We start from the raw sequence: 22512 nt of genomic DNA on the forward strand, positions 1-22512 counted from the left end.
AGTCTCACAACATCATAATTACCCCATAAATACCACAACTGGAACACTCACTCTGAAAACTCACTCTGAAAATATCTTATGTGAATTTAAAATTGTTCCTCTTTCCTTTCTTATACTGAAATGTAGAATCCATAGTCATACAAAATTACCGCAAGTCCCGACACCTTCAAATGCAAATCTCAGATTTTATCCATACACAAGTCCAGAAACATTCTCAATTGCTATATATAATTCTCAAACCCATTAGATTTTCTCGGGAGTCACCCACTTTGCTCAAATGTAAATTGCACCACCCAAACGGGCCGAAAGACACAAGCCCCATTAGCACAACAACCCCCAAAGAAGTTACATGCCTTAACACCACCAATCAAATTCATACTTCCTGCGTACTACGTTCTTCAAATTAACAATTTAATCATTCCATGATTTCCGTATTTCTATAAAGTGCCATATAACCCGTATTCAGGAATTTCCTTACTCGAGTCATCCTTGATCTCCATCTCTGCAAGTCATAACTTATCCATAAGTATGTCTCTGACCAAAACTAAAATTTAACACATAACCATGAAATCAAATTGTCAATAGCAGGCTCCCCCACTTAGCTTTAAGCTGCAATTATATAAACTTAGAACCCGCAAGGATTTTACCTTCTCAATTACCATGATCGCGCATCGTTAACCCGCCAGACTTCTCGAAGTCTTTTGTTAATATTTTCATGAATATTCTGAATCACCAGCCACAGTCACACACTTGACCTCTTATCGGGTAGTAAATAATGTTCCTTGCAGAAGCTTCATCAACATCACGCCACCGCTAACTGCTCACAAGAGATAACCACCTGTGGAATTCCATACTGACATCTTCTAACGACGCTGCACTAGGTGCAACTACCATGTAATCAGTAAATTCTCATGAGCTCATGCTCGCCCACCATTTGTATAAGTCTGAACTTTCCCTATTGACATCAACTGAAAGTTCAACAATACCTTCCGAACTCAAGTCATATTGCACCTAAAACGATAATCAGATCTTCACATCCCTCTTCATTTCAAACAAACTCCTTTCTGCTATATTTAATCTTTCTTCGTACTGTAACCATCACTCCAAATAAAGTCCGTAGGCCAAATCACATTCTATCACGATTCCAAACTGTTCTATACTTTCTCAAGGAGTGCGACTACCATACCACAGAATCCATATGCTAATCTTCCACTCTTACTTCGGTTAACCCATCTCCTTTAAGCAACTTCTCAACCTCTACTTCTCCTACTTGACCTGCTAGTACTTCAACCACCGCAAAACACTTCCCGTCATGTCTTCCCTCATACTTTGCTGCCCAACTGTTGCATCAAATCAAAATGCATCTCTATAGCATCTGAATCAATAAATTGTTACTGACTATAAGCCTCTTTGAAGATCATCTTTCTCGAGCCATCAACATTAGAAATACCTGTTTGATTCTGAACCGCTGCACACAACTATCTCTAGCAACCATCCCTCATGCACCATTTCATAGCACCCTGCCCTGAAGGCGAAACCCAAGAAGACCGTAACACCGGCAGACCATAATGCGTTCAAACAAGGATGGCGACACCGCATCACAATGAAAATTCGACCATGCTTGCAAATACCAAGTCTTGTTACTTTAACAACCAAACTTGGACATCTATAGTCCGATTGCCTTTCTTCCGCTGGAATTAATTGCTGAACCCCTTAGTCATGCACTGAGAAATCCTCTCTTCGACCCATTCACCACCTCAACACATAACGAGCACCTTACCATTACACTAATATTGTGCGATAACAACGCATAGCCATCATAGCAACCCATGCACAGTCTCGAAATCATAGAAAATACAGATACTGAGCTGGAATAAAAGAACATTCTTCTACAAGGCAACGATAATATCCTGCCCGAACATGCAGGAAAAAATATCCTGCACCACGTTTGCAATACCACTACAACTCCTCGATGCCCAATTGATAACAAGCTCTTCGCGTCGCATAAGATTGAGTAGGAAGGAAATAAAGGCACAAGCCTCAATAGAATCAAATCGCATGATGAAGAAATCAAGAAGGGAAGTTCTCCTAACAGCCCTGTAGCCTCTCGAAGATAAGTACATACGTCTCTGTACCGATCCGCAAGAATCTACTAGACATGCTCATGACCCATGAGACCTATGTAACCTAGGCTCTGATACCAACTTGTCACGACCCAAAATTCTAACCTGTCGTGATGGCGCCTATCTCGATACTAGGCAAGCCGACAATCTCAATAAACCAAAATTTCTTTTAAGTTTGAAAATATAATATTTAAACAAAATCCACAAATATCGCAAATACCAATACAAATACTCCCAAAACCTAGTGTCATTGAGTACATGAGCATCTAATATGAATACAAGTTTGGAAAATACGGTCCATAACAGTCTGAGACCAAATACAGTAAATAAGAAGATAGAGAAGGAGAGGCAAGGTCTGCGAAACACGGCAGCTACCTCAGAATCTCTGAAAAATCAATTGTGCAAAAGAATCAACACCCGCTCTGTTCGGGAACACCTGGATCTGCACACGAAGTGCAGGGTATAGTATGAGTACAACCAACTCAGCAAGTAACAATAATAAATAAGGAACTGAAGATAGTGACGAACTACACAATTACAGTTCATTTTCAGTAATTCCAGCAGAGAGTAGACATGCTTTCAATTCCAACAGTTTAAGTCAAATTTGTTTTACACAGTTTAAGTTCATGTAATCCAGATATAAAAGCATTCAGAGAATTTTACAACACTGAAAGATAGCAAATAAGTGCAACAACAAATGAAAAGCAAGTACAACCTCTTAGGGCAACAGTTACTCAACTCATCACAACAGCTCAACCACTCGGCTCTTAGCCCTCAGCACTCACACTCAATGGGTACCCGCGCTCACTGGGGGTGTACAGACTCCGGAGGGGCTCCTACAACCCAAGTACTATAATCTGCATCGACAACTCACGTGCTGCACGTACAACTCACGTGCTATAGTATAAATATCTGGATCCGCACGGATAACTCACATGCTGTACGGAAAACTCACATGTTGCACGGACAACTCACGTGCTATACTATAATATAAAGATCTGCACGGACAACTCACGTGTTGCACGGACAACTCACATGCTATAGTATAATATAAGGATTCGCACGGATAACTTACGTGCTGCACGGACAACTCACGTGCTATAGTATAATATCTCACAATCAGGCCCTCGGCCTCACTCAGTCATAAATCTCTTCAGTCTCTCGGGCTCTCAATAGTCATGATACTCAGCCCAAATAACAATAATATGATGCATCAATAATGAACAATAAAGACTGAGATAAAATAAACAAGTAAACTGTGACTGAGTACAAAAAAATAATTTAGCAGATAATTCAACATGTACAAGACCTCTGTGATCTTTACAGTACCAACACATAGCCTAAGCATGCTTCACTATCAAAATTTTATAGCATAGAAAAGGCACATAGCTAACGACAAGCTTATTCAACTTTCTAGTTTCACGGAATGGACCAAGTCCCAATTTTCACGGTGCACGCCCACATGCCCGTCACCTAGCATGTGTGTCACCTCCAAAATACTCACATAAAACAATAATATGGGATTTCATACTCTTAGGACTAGATTTAAAACTGTTGCTTACTCAAACCGTGAAATTCTTATTCTGCTAAGCCTTTGCCTCGTGAATTGGCCTCCAAACGCCTCAAATCTAGCCACAAATAATTCGATTCAGTCAATAAAATTTATTGGAATTAATTTTATAAGAAAATGCAAATTTTCCATAAAAATCTGAAATTTAACTCAAAAGTCGCATGTGGGGCACACATCTCGGAATCTGACGAAACTCACAAAATCCGACAACTCATTCAATTACGAGTCCACCCATACTAATTTTATCAAATTCCGATAACAACTCAACCTCCAAATCTAAAATTTTCGTTTTTGAAATGTTTTGCAAAAATCTTGATTTCTTCCATTTAAATCCGAAATAAATGATGAATATAACCATGGATTTATGAAATATAATCACTTTTGGATATAGGACACTTACTCAAATTGAAGTCGTGAAAAATCCCTTTGGAATGGCCCAAATCCAAGACTCAAAACTCAGAAATGAGTAAAAATGGCTAACTCCCGTTTTTGAGTATTCTTCCCAGGCAAGTCGCATGTGTGAAATGCGAATTTGCCTGATTTTCGGGCAAATATAAATTGCTACCAACCTCCATTCAGTCGAACATAACTTTCTATACAAATGCCCAAATGATGAATATTTTAACTTTCTGGAAACTAGAATCAATGGTCTACAATTTTTATGTTTTGAAACTTTTCAGATTCCTTATAGATTTTTAGATATAAGCTTCCAAAGTCAGCTCCACGCATCAGAATTTCTGGCAAAACTGCTTTACCAGCCTTTATTCAGTCGACCATAACTTTCTATACAAATGTCCAACTAATGAATGGGTTAACTTTCGAGAACCCAGAGTCAAAGGACTACAACTTTCATGTTTTGAATGTTTTTGGATTTCTTATAGATTTTGAGATATAAGCTTCCAAAGTCAGCTTCACGCATTAGAATTTCTAGCGAAACTGCTTTACCAGCCTTCATTCAGTCAACCATAACGTTTCTTACAAATGTTCAAATGAAGAATGGTTTAACTTTATGGAAACTAGAATCAAAGGTCTACAACTTTTATGTTTTGATATTTTTTTGATTCCTTATATATTTTGAGATATAATTTTCGAAAGTCAGCTCTGCGATTGCACCAGTTGCTGTCAAAAAACAGCTTCTGCAGTTCAAAAATTCCAGCAGCTCCTTTTGTCCGAAATCTATTCCGTTAACCTTTCGAAATTCACCCTCGACCCTCGGAATCTTAACCAAATATACCAAAATATCCCAAAACACAATACCAACTTAGTTGAGGCTTCAAACCATGCCAAACAATGCCGAAATTATGAATCGCTCATCGAATCGAATTATTAGTTTTCAAATCTTCCAACTCCTATATTTTGCGCCAAAACATATCAAATCAATTCCGATTGATCTCAAATTTTTCACACAAGTCATAAATAAGATAACGGATCTATAAAAATTTTCAGAACTGAATTCTGACTGCGATATCAAAAAATTATTTCCCCGGTCAAACTTCTCAAAAATTCAACTTTCACCATTTCAAGCACAGGGGTGATTTTAGGCGCTCGAATTCCGTCCGAGTTTCACCTCTGTGCAACAGTCAAGCCCAGCTTTAACTACAACCTTTCCAACACTTAGAATTATTTTCGGGATGTTTGGGACTTGGAAGAATTTAGGCAGCAATAAAAGTAAAGGCAGACACAATTTACAAGAATTGCTTCCCAACTCGTATTAATATGTGAATACAAAAACACAATAAATCCAACCCTATTGATAAGGACAAAGAACTCCCTAGTTCCCTGCTCTAAAATGATTTCCTACCCTTAGGAATTACACTTAGATGTTTTTGGCTAACTTCTTAACCACAAGACTAAGTTCTGCCTCTTTGGCCAGACTTATGCACATATTTATAGTGCAAGCTACCCAATTACTCTAGCAGAATCTAAAGCAATAAGTTGACAAGCCCCAACTGATGAGCAAACGTGGAAAACATACGCCACAAAATCATCCATGATTAAAGCGGTGTGCCCCGCACACTAAACGTGTCTGCCAATAAAATTGTGAGCCCAACACACTAAACATGTCTTCCACTTAGCCCAGTTGTCATGCACCCAAGGCTGGCATTGCGCCCAGCCTGGCCATTTTGGCACTACTCTGTTAGTGCAATGTTAGGCCCACAGCTCGCCGCCCATTGACTTGGTCATACATGCCCATTACCTTGGCTGTCCGCTTATGTCAAGTCGCCCTCAACTTGATCGAATCTGCCCACATCAATATCATTTCTTGACATGACTTGCCTCACTATGTCTTGGCCCTTGCCTTTACATGGATTTCATCTTGCCATTTAATCTGGCACCCCACACGTCAATGTGAAATGCGCCTTGCCTCCGTCAAGGTGCTTTGTGAACCCCGCATAGTCTGTCATGCCGAGCTGCCCTTACATGATGTTACCCCATTTTTCGGGTTTTATGCCAAGGCCGTCATGTAAAACCTTATCACAACCCACATCTGCCGAGGAAATTTGTTAAGGGGCTAACAAACCACCCCCACTATAAGAATTTGTCGTCTTCGATGAAATAGTTTCAGCATTTTTCAGCACCACCATAGGCCCCAAATATGTGGTCTCTTGTACATGATCTTCCTCGTTTGGCTTGTCTTAACCCTTTTCATCGGCAAACAAAGTTGTAAGCCGTTCCAGTTTCGGACAATCCCTCGCCTTGTGTGGTCCCTTGCAAATAAAACAACCATCAAACTTTTTGTTTTGTCCCTTGGTTGTCGAAGGTCCAGCATATTGCCTTTCCTTCTAATTGCCATTACCCTCAACAACACTTCCCTTGTCATTCTTGTTTTTCCTCCAATCTTTCGCCTTGTCCTTATTGCCATTTTTGGACTTCGAAGTAGTAGGGAAATCAAAGTTGTCTTGTCCCAGCCGGAAATCACCTAAAGCATCCGCAACAACGATGGCATTAGGAAGGTCTTTCACATTCTGCCTTCGGAGTTCCATCTGCGCCCACGTCTGCAACCCGTACAAGAAATTGTGTTGCTTGTCTTCCTCAGACATGTTGCTTATATCCAACATCAAAGAACTGAAATCTTTGACATAATCCCTGACCGTTCCAGTTTGTTTCAACTTTTTCAAAAGATCTCTAGCAATGCAGCCCGCATTGATAGGAAAGAATTGATCTTTCAACTCTTTCTTTAGCCCTTCCCAAGAGTCAATCTTAGGCCTACCAGCACTTAGATTATTTTCCACGCACGTCCTCCACCAGAGCTTTGCATCGTCCACCAAGTACATAGTCGTAATGGTGACTTTATCTTCATCTCTCACGTGGGCAGCATAGAAGTACTGCTCCATATCCCATAGGAAATTTTCGAGTTTCTTGGCACTCCTTGTACCATTAAACTCTTTAGGCTCAGGTATTTTGACCTTGGTACGATCTGCTCCACGCTGTACATCATCGTTGCTAATAGCACGTTGCAATAACCCATTTTCCACTTTCAGATCTGTGCACTCCTCGCTCGGTATGTTCATCTCGGACTCAAGATAGGCGAGACAAGTTAGCACAGTCAGAAATGATCACCATCAGTAGTTCCGACAAGTGCCTCTAATACAACAACTCTTTCCCTCAGTTCTGCGTTGCCACTACCCATCCTACACGAAATTCAAGCACTGAACATCGTGTCTTTCTCTTGATCCAGCCACGCTCTGATACTAGTTATCACAGGGGTGAGTTTAGGCACTCGGATTCCGTCCGAGTTTCACCTCTGTGTGGCAGTCAATCCCAGCTTTGACTTCAGCCTTTCCAACACTTAGAATTATTTTCGGGACGTTTGGGACTTAGAAGAATTTAGGTAGCAATAAAAGTAAAGGCAGACACAATTTACAGGAATTGCTTCCCAACTCGTATTAATATGTGAATATAAGAACAAAATAAAGCCAACCCTATGGCCAAGAACAAAGAACTCCCTAGTTCCCTCCTCTAAAATAATTTCCTACCCTTAGGAATTACACTTAGACGTTTTTGGCTAACCTTTTAACCACAAGACTAAGTTCTGCCTCTTTGGCCAGACTTATGCACATATTTATAGTGCAAGCTGCCCAATCCCTCTAGCAGAATCTAAAGCAATCAGTTGACAAGCCCCAACTTATGAGCAAACGTGGAAAACATAAGCCACAAAATCATCCATGATTAAACTGGTGTGCCCCGCACACTAAACGTGTCTGCCAATAAAATTGTGAGCCCAGCACACTAAACATGTTTGCCACTTAGCCCAGTTGTCATGCACCCAAGGATGGCATTGCGCCCAGCCTGGCCATTTTGGCACTACTCTATTAGTGCAATGTTAGGCCCACAGCTTGCCGCCCATTGACTTGGTCATACACGCCCATTACCTTGACTGTTCGCTTATGTCAAGTCGCCCTCAACTTGATCGAATCTGCCCACATCAATATCATTGCATGCCTTGCCTTGACTCACCATGTCTTGGCCCCTGCCTTTTCATGGATTTCGTCTTGCCATTTATTCTGCCACCCCACACATCAATGTGAAATGCGCCTTGCCTCTGTCAAGGTGCTTTGTGAACCCCGCATAGTCCGTCATGCCGAGCTTCCCTTTCATGAGGTTACACAATTTTTCAAGTTGTATGCCAAGGCCGTCATGTAAATCCTTGTCACAACCCGCATATGCAGAGGAAATTTGTTAAGGGGATAACAAACCACCCCCACTAGAAGAATTCGTCGTCCTCGACGAAACAATTTCCGCATTTTTCAGCACCACCATAGGCCCCAAATATGCGGTCTCTTGTACATGATCTACCTCGTTTGGCTTGACTTAACCCTTTTCATCGGCAATTAAAGTTGTAAGCCATTCCAATTTCGGACAGTCCCTCGCCATGTGTGGTCCCTTGCAAATAAAATAGCCATCAAACGTCCTGTTTTGTCCCTTGGTTGTCGAAGGTCCAGCATATTGCCTTTCCTTCCAATTGCCATTACCCTCAACAACACTTCCCTTGTCATTCTTGTTTTTCCTCCACTCTTTTGCCTTGTCCTTGTTCCCATTTTTGGACTTCGAAGTAGTAGGGAAATCAGAGTTGTCTTGTCCCAACCGAAAATAACCTAAAGCATCCGCAACAACGACGGCACTAGGAAGGTCTTTCACATTCTGCCTTCGGAGTACCATCTGCGCCCACGTCTGCAAACCGTGCAAGATATTGTGCAGCTTGTCTTCCTCAGACATGTTGCTTATATCCAACATCAAAGAAGTGAAATCTTTGACATAATCCCTGACCGTTCCAATTTGTTTTAACTTTTTCAAAAGATCTCTAGCAATGCAGCTCGCATTGCTAGGAAAGAATTGATCTTTCAACTCTTTCTTTATCCCTTCCCAAGAGTCAATCTTAGGCCTACCAGCACTTAGATTATTTGCCACGCGCGTCCTCCACCAGAGCTTTGTATCGTCCACTAAGTACATAGTCATAATGGCGACTTTATCTTCATCTCACACGTGGGCAGAATAGAAGTACTGATCCATATCCCAGAGGAAATTTTGGAGTTTCTTGGCACTCCTTGTACCGTTAAACTTTTTAGGCTCAGGTATTTTGACCTTGGTATGATCTGCTCCATACTGTACATCATCGTTACCAACAGCACGACGCAGTAACTTATTTTTCGCTTTCAGATTTCTGCAATCCTCGCTCAGTCTGCTCATCTCGGCCTCAAGATAGGCGAGACGAGTTAGCACAGTCAGAAATAATCACCATCAGTAGTTCCAACAAGTGCCTCTAATGCAACAACTCTTTCCCTCAGTTATGCATTGCCACTAGCCATCCTTCACGAAATTCAAGTACTAAACATCGTGTCTTTGTCCCGATCCAGCCACGCTCTGATACCCGTTATCACAGAGGTGATTTTAGGCACTGGAATTCCGTCCGAGTTTCACCTTAGTGCTGCAGTCAAGCATAGCTTTGACTTCAGCCTTTCCAACACTTAGAACTATTTTCGGGACATTTGGACTTAGAAGAATTTAGGCAGCAATAAAAGTAAAGGCAGACACAATTTACAGGAATTGCTTCCCAACTCGTATATTAATATGTGAATACAAGAACACAATAAAGCCAACCCTATGGCCAAGAACAAAGAACTCCCTAGTTCCATGTTCTAAAATGATTTCCTACCCTTAGGAATTACACTTAGACATTTTTGGCTAACTCTTTAACCACAACACTAAGTTCTGCCTCTTTGGCTAGACTTATGCACATATTTATAGTGCAAGCTGCCCAATCCCTCTAGTAGAATCTAAAGCAATTAGTTGACCATCCCTAAATGATGAATAGTTTAACTTTCTGGAAACTAGAATCAAAGGGCTACAAACTTCATGTTTTGAAAATTTTCAGATTCTTTATAGATTTCGAGATATAAGCTTCCAAAATAAGCTCCACGCATCAGAATTTCTTGCGAAACTCCTTTACCTACCTTTATTCAGTTGACCATAACTATCTTTACAAATGTCTAAATGATGAATGGTTTAACTTTCTGGAAACTAAAATCAAAAGGCTACAACTTTCATGTTTTGATAATTTTCTGATTCAGAATTATGCAGATAGTTATAGTGCAAGATACCCAATCCCTCTAGCAGAATCTAAAGAAATCAGTTGACAAGCCTCAAATGATGAATGGTTTATCATTCTGGAAACTAGAATCAAAGGGCTACAATTTTTATGTTTTGAAAATTTTCAGATTCCTTATAGATTTCGAGATATAAGCTTCCAAAGTCAGCTCCACGCATCAGAATTTCTGGCGAAACTGCTTTACCTGCCTTTATTTAGTTGACCATAACTTTCTTTACAAATGTCCAAATGATGAATGGTTTATTTTTCTGGAAATTACAATCGAAGATCTACAACTTTCATGTTTTGATACTTTTCTGATTCCATAGTATTTCGAGATTTAAGCTTTCAAAGTCAGCTCTGCGTCTGCATCAATTGCCGTCCAAAAATAGCTTCTGCAGTTCAAATATTCCAGCAGCTCCTTTTGTGTGAAATCCATTCCGTTAACCTTCCGAAATCCACCCGAGGCCCTCGGGACCTTAACCAAATATACCAAGTTGTCCCAAAAGCCAGTACGAACTCAGTTGAGGCTTCAAACCATCCCAAACAACGCCAAAATTACGAATCACTCATCGAATCGAATTATGAGTTTTCAAATCTTCCAACTTCTATATTTTACACTGAAATATATCAAATCAATTCAGATTGACCTCTAATTTTGCACACAAGTCATAAATGACATAACGGATCTATGAAAAGTTTTAGAATTGAATTCTAACTCCGATATCAAAAAGTCAACTCCCCGGTCATACTTTCCAAAAATTCAACATTCGTCATTTCAAGCATAGGGGTGATTTTAGGCACTCGAATTCCATCCGAGTTTCACCTCTGTGCGGCAGTCAAGCCCAGCTTTGACTTCAGCTTTTCCAACACTTAGAACTATTTTCGGGACGTTTGGGACTTAGAAAAATTTAGGCAAATGATGCAAGTAAAGGTACACACAATTTAAAGGAATTTTTTCCCAACTCGTATTAATATGTGAATACAAGAACACAATAAAACCAACCCTATGGCCAAGAATAAAGAACTCCCTAGTTCCCTGCTCTATAATGATTTCCTACCCTTAGGAATTACCCTTAGATATTTTTGGCTAACTTTTTAACCACAAGACTAAGTTCTACCTCTTTGGCCAGACTTATGCACATATTTATAGTGCAAATTGTCTAATCCCTCTAGCAGAATCTAAAGCAATCAGTTAACAAGCCCCAACTGATGAGCAAACGTGGAAAACATAAGCCACAAAATTAGCCATGATTAAAGCGGTGTGCCCCGCACACTAAACGTGTCTTCCAATAAAATTCTGAGCCCAACACACTAAACATGTCTGCCACTTAGCCCAGTTGTCATGCACCCAAGGCTGGCATTAAGCCCAACCTGGCCATTTTGGCACTACTATGTTAGTGCAATGTTAGGCCCACAGCTACCCGTACAAGAAATTGTGCAGCTTGTCTTCCTCAGACATGTTGCTTATATCCAACATAAAAGAAGTGAAATCTTTGACATAATCCCTGACCGTTCCAATTTGTTTCAACTTTTTCAAAAGATCTCTAGCAATGCGGCCCGCATTGCTAGGAAAGAATTGATCTTTCAACTCTTTCTTTAGCCTTTCCTAAGAGTCAATCTTAGGCCTACCAGCACTTAGATTATTTGCCACGCGCGTCCTCTATCAGAGCTTTGTATCGTCCACCAAGTACATAGTCATAATGGTGACTTTATCTTCATCTCACACATGGGCAGAATAGAAGTACTGCTCCATATCCCAGAGGAAATTTTGGAGTTTCTTGGCACTCCTTGTACCGTTAAACTTTTTAGGCTAATATATTTTGACCTTGGTATGATCTGCTCCATGCTGTACATCATCATTGCAAATAGCATGACGGAGTAACTTATTTTCTGCTTTCAGATTTCTGCAATCCTCGCTCAGTCTGCTCATCTCGGCCTCAAGATAGGCGAGACGAGTTAGCACAGTCAGAAATGATCACCATCAGTAGTTCCGACAAGTGCCTCTAATGCAGCAACTCTTTCCCTCAGTTCTGCGTTGCCACTAGCCATCCTTCACGAAATTCAAGCACTAAACATTGTGTCTTTGTCCCGATCCAGCCACGCTCTGATACCCGTTATCACAGAGGTGATATTAGGCACTCGAATTCCGTCCGAGTTTCACCTTAGTGCTGCAGTCAAGCATAGCTTTGACTTCAGCCTTTCCAACACTTAGAACTATTTTCGGGACATTTGGACTTAGAACAATTTAGGCAGCAATAAAAGTAAAGGCAGACACAATTTACAATAATTGCTTCCCAACTCGTATTAATATGTGAATACAAGAACACAATAAAACCAACCCTATGGCCAAGAATAAAGAACTCCCTAGTTCCCTGTTCTAAAATAATTTTCTACCCTTAGGAATTACACTTAGACATTTTTGGCTAACTCTTTAACCACAACACTAAGTTCTGGCTCTTTGGCTAGACTTATGCACATATTTATAGTGCAAGCTGCCCAATCCCTCTAGTAGAATCTAAAGCAATTAGTTGACCATCCCTAAATGATGAATGGTTTAACTTTCTGAAAACTAGAATCAAAGGGCTACAAACTTCATGTTTTGAAAATTTTCAGATTCCTTATAGATTTTGAGATATAAGCTTCCAAAGTCAGCTCCACGCATCAGAATTTCTTGCGAAACTCATTTTCCTGCCTTTATTCAGTCGACCATAACTATCTTTACAAATGTCTAAATGATGAATGGTTAACTTTCTTGAAACTAAAATCAAAAGGTAACAACTTTCATATTTTGATAATTTTCTGATTCAGAATTATGCAGATAGTTATAGCGCAAGCTGCCCAATCCCTCTAGCAGAATCTAAAGCAATCAGTTGACAAGCCTCAAATGATGAATGGTTTATCATTCTGGAAACTTGAATCAAAGGGCTACAATTTTCATGTTTTAAAAATTTTCAGATTCCTTATATATTTCGAGATATAAGCTTCCAAAGTCAGCTCCACGCATCAGAATTTCTGGCGAAACTGCTTTACCTGCCTTCATTTAGTTGACCATAACTTTCTTTACAAATGTCCAAATGATGTATGGTTTATTTTTCTGGAAATTACAATCGAAGATCTATAACTTTCATGTTTTGATACTTTTCTGATTCCATAATATTTCGAGATTTAAGCTTCCAAAGTCAGCTCTGCGTCTGCATCAATTGTCGTCCAAAAATAGCTTCTGCAATTCAAATATTCCTGCAGCTCCTTTTGTCCGAAATCCATTCCGTTAACCTTCCGAAATCCACCCGAGGCCCTCGGGACCTTAACCAAATTTACCAACTTGTCCCAAAAGCCAGTCCGAACTCAGTTGAGGCTTCAAACCATCCCAAACAATGCCAAAATTACGAATCACTCATCGAATCTAATTATGAGTTTTCAAATCATCCAACTTCTGTATTTTGCACTGAAACGTATCAAATCAATTCCGATTGACCTCTAATTTTGTACACAAGTCATAAATAACATAACGGATCTATGAAAAGTTTTAGAATTGAATTCTAACTCCGATATCAAAAAATCAACTCCCCGATCAAACTTCCCAAAAATTCAACATTCGTCATTTCAAGCATAGGGGTGATTTTAGGCACTCGAATTCCGTCCGAGTTTCACCTATGTGCGGCAGTCAAGCCCAGCTTTGACTTCAGCTTTTCCAATACTTAGAACTATTTTCGGGACGTTTGGGACTTAGAAGAATTTAGGCAAATGATACAAGTAAAGGTATACACAATTTAAAGGAATTTTTTCCCAACTAGTATTAATATGTGAATACAAGAACACAATAAAACCAACCCTATGGCCAAGAATAAAGAACTCCCTAGTTCCCTACTCTATAATGATTTCCTACCCTTAGGAATTACACTTAAACATTTTTGGCTCACTTTTTAACTACAAGACTAAGTTCTACCTCTTTGGCAAGACTTATGCACATATTACACTAAACGTGTCTTCCAATAAAATTGTGAGCCCAACACACTAAACATGTCTGCCACTTAGCCCAGTTGTTATGCACCCAAGGCTGGCATTAAGCCCAACCTGGCCATTTTGGCACTAATATGTTAGTGCAATGTTAGGCTCACATCTACCCGTACAAGAAATTGTGCAGCTTTTCTTCCTCAGACATGTTGCTTATATCCAACATAAAAGAACTGAAATCTTTGACATATTCCCTGACCGTTCCGGTTTGTTTTAACTTTTTCAAAAGATCTCTAGAAATCCAGCCCGCATTGCTAGGAAAAAATTGATCTTTCAACTCTTTCCTGCGCCCTTCCCAAGAGTCAATCTTAGGCCTACCAGCACTTAGATTATTTTCCACGCGCGTCCTCCACCAGAGCTTTACATCGTCCACCAAGAACATAGTCGTAATGGCGACTTTATCTTCATCTCGCATGTGGGCAGCATAGAAGTACTGTTCCATATCCCACATGAAATTTATGAGTTTTTGGCACTCCTTGTACCATTAAACTCTTTAGGCTCAGGTATTTTGACCTTGGTACGATATGCTCCACGTTATACATCATCGTTGCCAACAGCACGATGCAATAACCTATTTTCCGCTTTCAGATCTGTGCACTCCTTGCTCAGTCTGCTCATCTCGGCCTCAAGATAGGCGAGACGAGTTAGCATAGTCAGAAATGATCACCATCAGTAGTTCCGACAAGTGCCTCTAATGTATCAACTCTTTCCCTCAGTTCTGCGTTGCCACTAGCCATCCTTCACGAAATTCAAGCATTGAACTTCGTGTCTTTGTCCGGATCCAGCCACGCTCCCATACCAGTTATCACATGGGTAATTTTAGGCACTCGAATTCCGTCCAGGTTTCACCTTAGTGCGGCAGTCAAGCCCAGCTTTGACTTCAGCCTTTCCAACACTTAGAATTATTTTTGGGACGTTTGGGAATTAGAAGAATTTAGGCAGCAATAAAAGTAAAGGCATACACAATTTACATGAATTTCTTCCCAACTTGTATTAATATGTGAATACAAGAACACAATAAAGCCAACCATATGGCCAAGAACAAAGAACTCCCTAGTTCCCATCTCTAAAATGATTTCCTACCCTTAGGAATTACAGTTAGACATTTTTGGCTAACTCTTTAACCAAAAGACTAAGTTTTGCCTCTTTGACCACACTTATGCACATATTTATAGTGCAAGCTGCCCATTCCCTCTAGCAGAATTTAAAGCAATTCGTTGACAAACCCCAAATGATGAATGGTTTAATTTTCTGAAAACTAAAATCAAAGGGCTACACTTTTCATGTTTTGAAAATTTTCAGATTCCTTATAGATTTCGAGATATAAGCTTCCAAAGCTCCACACATCAGAATTTCAGCAAAACTGCTTTACCAGCCTTCATTCAGTCGACCATAACTTTTATTACAAATGTCCAAATGATGAATGGTTTAATTTTCTGGAAACTAGATTCAAAGGGCTACAACTTTAATGTTTTGATAATTTTCTGATTCCTTATATATTTAGAGATATAAGGTTCCAAAATCAGCTCTACGATTACACCAGTTGCTGTCCAAAAACAGCTTCTGTAGTTAAAAAATTCCCGCAGCTCCTTTTGTCCTAAATTCATTCCGTTAACCTTCCGAAATCTACCCGAGACCCTCGGGACCTTAATCAAATATACCAACATGTCCCAAAATATAATAAGAATTTAGTTGAGGCTTCAAACCATGCCAAACCACGCCGAAATTACGAATCGCTCATCGAATCGAATTATGAGTTTTAAAATCTTCCAACTTCTATATTTTGCGCCGAAACGTAACAAATCAATTCTGATTTACTTCAAATTTTGCATACAAGTCATAAATAATATAACGGATCTATAAAAAATTTCAGAACTGAATTCTGACTTCGATATCAAAAAGTCAACTCCCGGTCAAACTTCCTAAAAATTCACATTTCGCCATTTCAAGCCTAATTCCTCTACCGACCTCCAAATAATTTTTCGGACATACTCCTAAGTCCAAAATCACCATACGGAGCTATTGGAATCATTAAAACTTTATTCTTGGGTCGTTTATACATAAGTCAATATTCGGTCAACTATTTCAACTTAAGCTTCCAACATGAAATTCATTCTTTCAAGCTAACTCGGAAATACCTTAAAACCAAAATCGACAATTCACACAAGTCATAATACCTCATAGGAAGTTATTCAAGATTTCAAATAGTTGAAAGCAGCGTGAATGCTCAAAACGACCGGTCGGGTCGTTACATAAATCTTCCTTCAACATCTTCAACAACATTGACTCATTACTCCAACAGCCGATACTTTTAATGTGAAGCAATTTAATCACAGTAGAAAGTTTAAATTTTGTTTAACCTTGGTACAGTGGTTGATCAAAATCTTTTAAGAGCCTATAGAATGTTTATGCTTCAGGACTTGGTTCCTCCTCAACAAAATCATCACCACCAGTTTTCATATTGTCTCTATAGAAATTGTGGTATAAATCTCTTAAAATCCCATGGATTTCATCATCACCATCACTATCTTCAATGTCAACATCATCTGCAAGTTCAGAATCTAACTGCGGCTCACCTAACCTCTCCCTATGGTGATACCATAAAGTATAATTTTGTATTATTTCATATACTATTAAATGTGACTTAACCAACTCACATGTTCTTGAATATGCATTATCACATTTGACGCATGGACACCGTATTTTATGTGTTTCTCCTAGTCTTGTAAAAGCATAATCCAAGAATTTCTCCACCCCGAATTTGTAAGAATCATCAAGTCGATCATGAACAAGTTGCATCCATTGTTTGTGAGGTGCAATAATCTAGTACATGCATAATATATATAAAACAAAAATATATTAAGAAAATAATGCAAAAGGAGCAAAAAGTAAATGGAATGACATTCGTTTATTATTTAGAAGATTAATTAAGAATTTATGAATATTCATATAGTTTTATTAATTAATTTAATAGATCAATTAAGAATATACGAATACATCAGATGTCAATTAACGTATGTGCAATCTAACATGACTTGCACTCTTTGCAGTTTATGCAAATATTGGCTTGGTTTTTCATATTTTTGGTTTTTCTTGCACCAATTCCGGCATAACTGATAATGTTCTTGCCATGGTTATATACGTTCGTAACAGAGTTAACTTTTTCTTTTTCCCTAGTTAGAAAATCTTGCTCTTTGTCATTAATAGCTTAAAACTAGCAATACTTTCACAAGTTTTATTTTTAAAATAAAGATGAAAATTCATTTGTCAGCCACTAATTCTTTACTGTTTAATTAGTTTTGCAAGATATGAAGCTTCACTTTTGAGATAAACACACAGCTCCCTCAATGAGATTTGATGCCTATTATGTAATAAACATCTTTGTTGTCTATTGAGTAGTAACCTGATAAAGACATATTTGACTTCCATAAAGCTTCATTATTTTTTAATGTTCTGCTTGTTTATTTGGATTATTCAGGAAGTTAGTCGATAAAATAGCAGCTATAGGGTACTGTATGTTATTCCTTATTTCTTCTAATTCAAAAACTTTTAGTATTGACAATAAGTAGAAATAGCAAAAAATGCAGACCAATATTTTTTAAAAGCACCATAGTGGTGTCTCAAACATCCAAGTACACTAGCACAACCGAAAGCATTATACTAAATAAAGCAGAAAGAATGTTTTTTTTACAGCAAAGAAAAAACTAAATATTTTCCAGCTTTCAAATTGATCGATCATAAATAACTAGATAATGATAATGGAAAATGGCAGAACTAGTGCCTAACAACCAAAACTAAAGAGCATCTAAGTGAAATCACCAAACAATTGTTATACGATACAATTACCACATTAGCAGGAACATGAAGATGGAAAAAAAAGAACTACTAGTGTCACAATTACAGTTGGTTTAGACAAAAGATTCAAATTAATAACACAACTATAATCTTAATTATTCATTATGTCCCCGATTTCCTTTTTTTAAATTTTTTTGGTTAATTAGGTTAGATTAAGTCTTGTGATGAATTTGAGAATCATGAGTAGCTAACTGAGTGGGTTGCTCTAGTGGTGAGCACCCTCCACTTCCAACCAAGAAGTTGTGAGTTCGAGTCACCCCAAGAGCAAGGTGGAGAGTTCTTGGAGGGAGGGATGTTGAGGGTCTATCGGAAACAGCCTCTCTACCCCAGGGTATGTGTAAGGTCTGCATACACACTACCCTCCCCAGACCCCACTGGTAAAATTATACTGGGTTGTTGTTGTTGAGTAGCTAACTGAGATTAATATAATAAAATAAGTCTGTATGTTCCCAACATATACAAGAAGTAGTGCTTCGAGTTATCTTTCGGCACTTTGTTATAGTAGATATACATAGGACATAAAATAGTTAAGAAAATAAACTAAATTTTCTATTTGAAATGCTATCTAGCTGATGTTTTCCTATCGAGTTTGTGAGCAAAATATTTCTAGGATTTCCATTATGTCCATACCTTATACAAAAGTAAGAGGGATAACACCATATTTATTCACATTAAGAGAACAAGGAGAAGGAAAATAACATAGCAGGAGGATCCAAAATCAATGCATAACCTTAGCTTTGTCGATATGACGATAATGATGACCCAAATACTTATGTGGTTTCTAATGGAACTGTATTTCTCCTAATTTTGCTTTAAAAATATATTACTTTTGCACACCATAATGTAGACTTCTCCTACAATAATAATCTTATTTAAAATAGAAAGGCAACTAAAGTATTGGTTAAATTCATGGACAAAACTATCTTTTTAGTTGAAATACTCAAATCCAGCAACTAAAGTTTGTAACTACTAAAAGTAATGTTTGGATGAGGGTGTATTTTTTTTTTTAATGTGGAGACAGAGGGGATCCCACTCCAGGAATTAATTTGACAGTGCATTAATCTAAAGTTCTAAACATATACAATTCCACTCTTATAAAAATTAGTACCATTTGCTTTATAGTATAGAAAACAAACGTGATCATGGTGAGCTCTACATACTAGTTCGATTCTTTTACAATATAATAAGAGAAGAACTAGAAAGTCAAAAAGAAGATCGCTAAAAAACATGAAAATCCAGAAAACGAACTACAATTAATTCATACAATGTGGGAATATCTTCAGATGAAATTAGTCCATCAAGAGGTGAGGAGAGGTGAGGAAACAGGGGATTTGACCATGATTTGATTGCTTTGGTAAGGTGGAGCTAATATAAGTGATCTTATTGCAGGCGTAACCTTTTTAATCTTACAAGTATCCTAACAGAACTATCATTGTCCTTTTGATTAGCGAATTCTTATTTCACATGAAAATTTTACAATAGAATCACGATCAGATATTGAGAAACCTTTTGTACCAATAATAATATGCAATCAAACCCAATTCCAAAAAATAATCTGCTCTACAAAACGAATACACACAATTGATCTATAACGATGCAATATTCAATGAAAATAAAGAACCAACTTCTGTGAATTTATCAGCAATGTCATAAAACGTACATTTAATTATAAGTTTGGAGCATATGTAATTATAAGATGCAACCCAATATTTGAAAAACAGAGAGAGAATTCGATAACATAAAAAGATACCCAATTTCAAACCACAAAAATAATTAATTCTTACAAAGCACCCTTCAATAATTCCGTAGAGATGCTTTAGAATCAGCTCTAATGAATTTATGGAACAAGGATTAAAGAAATTTCCAATGATTTCCGGTTAATCCTATCATGAATAAGGCTCTGACGGGGTGATTTAGACATTCCTTCAACAACTAAAATGCAAATTTGGCAGCACACTATACTTGGTATAAACACAAACATAATTTTAAGAGATTCTTTCAACAACTTCAATCCAAATTTGGACAGCATGTTATACTCCGTATGAAAAAATAAGATAATTTTAAGTCACTCCTTCAATAACTTATATGCAAATTTGGACAAAATTATTGACTGCAAGTTTAAAGCTTACCTTGACGAGAAGGAGATTGAAATCCTAGGTTGCAGAGAAGAACCCAAATTGTGATTCTTTGAAGAGCTCAATTTGTGAGATACTAGCTCTCTGCTCTTTACATAACTGTACGTTTTCTCGTTCTACAATATAAAGATATACCTTTTTTTTTGGGGGGGGAGCGGGAAGGGGGGAGGGAAGAGAGTTGAGGGGGTGCGTGGGTTGATTGTGGGTTGCAGAAAAAGAGGAAAAAATTAGCGCCCAATAGTTTATATTTAACGTCCGGATTTTATGATTTTTAAAGACCAAATATTATCCTTTCGTTAATATTACACTAAAAATTGATTTTGATGATCGGAAAATAAAATTGATCGTCATAAATACACTTATAATGACCGGATTCAAATCTTTTCGTTAGAATTTGATCGCTAAAAGTCAATATTCTTGTAGTGTTAGAATTTGATCGCTAAAAGTCAATATTCTTGTAGTGTTAGTCAATAGGGAAAGAAGAGTTAGTTATGCAGTTAGTTGTTAGTTAGATAGTTAGTGGTCGTTAGCTAACTGATCAGATGTTAACTGAGTAGTTAAGAAAGGGGATTAGGAGATGTTAAAAGGGAAAACATAAGATTGTAAATGGCATTGTATGAATATTGAATAAACTCCCTCCCCCCCTCTATATTTTCTCTAGTTCATCTCTATTCATCTAACCTGTTTAGATTGTTCAGAAGCTATTCCATTCTTAGCTTTTTAGATCTTTACATTTCAATATTCAAACTCTTCCAGTCTATTTCATTGGTATCAGAGTGATGCACTCTTGGTCTGAAATCAAGTCGGAGACAACGATAAAAAGTGAATTAAGGCGAGAAAATGACGAAATCAGAGAACAAATGCGGACGATAGGGGAAAATCATGGTCATGCTTTTGAGAGGATTCATCAATTGCTGACAACCATGGCCGTTAACACCCCAGCTCTAGGTCTGCTAGTAGCAACTCCAGTGAACAAAAATAGGGATCGAGAACTAGGAAACCCCAATCAGAGGTATTCTAGGGTGGAATTTCCTAATTTTGATAGGGAAGATTTAAGTGGTTGGATATATAAGTGTGAGCAATTCTTTTATTATGAGGGAATGACAAAGGAGAAGAAAGGTAAGATTGCCTCAATTAATCTGGAATATAGAGCTTTGCAATGGCATCAAGCCATGATGAAAACTCGAGTGAGAAGGGAATTACCCAATTGGAATGATTAGCTAAGAGCCCTGCATCATAAATTTGGCCATAAGCTGCAAGAGGACCCAATCGCTAAATTAATTGGATTGAAATAGACGAGAGTTGTTCAAGGATTTCTAAATCAATTTTATGGGTTACTCAATCAAGTAGAATTACCCGAAAAGTATTCCATCAGTTGTTTATTGAAAGGCTTAAAGCTAGAAATCGAAGCTCAAGTTAGGATGTTGGCACCTAGAACTTTTATGGAAGCTTAAAGTTTAGCTAAATTAGCTGAGCATTCCTTGAACCTACAAAGAGAACATAGTCAAGTTGTTATGAGGAATTATCGATCATTGGTACCTACTCCCACTATTTGGAGCTCCAATTACAGGAACTATCATAAGAATAGAAAGGGACTAGAGGGAAGCAAGTCCTTTAGAAATAATAGACCAACACTAAAGGGATCAAGGAGACTGAAAGGGGCATAAATGGATGAGAAGAGGGGAAAAGGGCTATGTTTTTGGTGCGATGAGTTGTATTATAACGACCCGATCGATTGTTTTGAGTATTTGCATTCCGTTCAGTGGTTTGAGGTCTTGAGTAGCTTTGCATGATATATTATGACTTGCGTGTATGGTCGGTTTTGGTTCTCGAGTGGTTCAAGATTGATTTTGAACGATGATTCTCAATTTAGAGCCTTTACATTGGAAGAGTTGACCATGTTTTACTTTTTCGTATTTGATCTCGGATCAGAGTTTTGATGGTCCTGTTAGGTCCGGATGGTGAATTTGGACTTAGGCGTATGTCCAAAATTTGACATGGAGGTTCCTAGGTTGTTATGGCTTGAATTGGCGAAAGTTGGATAGTTGAAGGTTTGGAAGGTTGATAGGTTTGATGGAGACTTGAATTTGTGGATATCGTGTTCAGATTATAGTTCCTAACGTTAATATAGGTCTGTTGTATCATTTGAGACTTGCGTAAAAATTGTAAGGTCTTTCCGAGTTGATTTGATCCGATTCGGCATAAGTTTTAGAAGTTGAAAGTTTA

The 22512-nt window shown here is 38.2% G+C and overlaps 1 long non-coding RNA gene across 1 annotated transcript in view; it reads right to left on the bottom strand.

Annotated features, from left to right (window-relative positions):
- Window positions 1-20394, bottom strand: part of LOC117277425 (uncharacterized) — a 30021-nt gene extending 9627 nt beyond the window's left edge. The window contains exon 1 of the long non-coding RNA XR_004507715.2: window positions 20281-20394. This is a non-coding gene — a long non-coding RNA (uncharacterized lncRNA). The remainder of the gene's footprint in view (window positions 1-20280) is intronic.
- Window positions 20395-22512: the final 2118 nt, after the last annotated feature.

The sequence above is a fragment of the Nicotiana tomentosiformis genome, chromosome 2 (assembly GCF_000390325.3).
Source record: "Nicotiana tomentosiformis chromosome 2, ASM39032v3, whole genome shotgun sequence".
Lineage (NCBI taxonomy): Eukaryota > Viridiplantae > Streptophyta > Magnoliopsida > Solanales > Solanaceae > Nicotiana > Nicotiana tomentosiformis.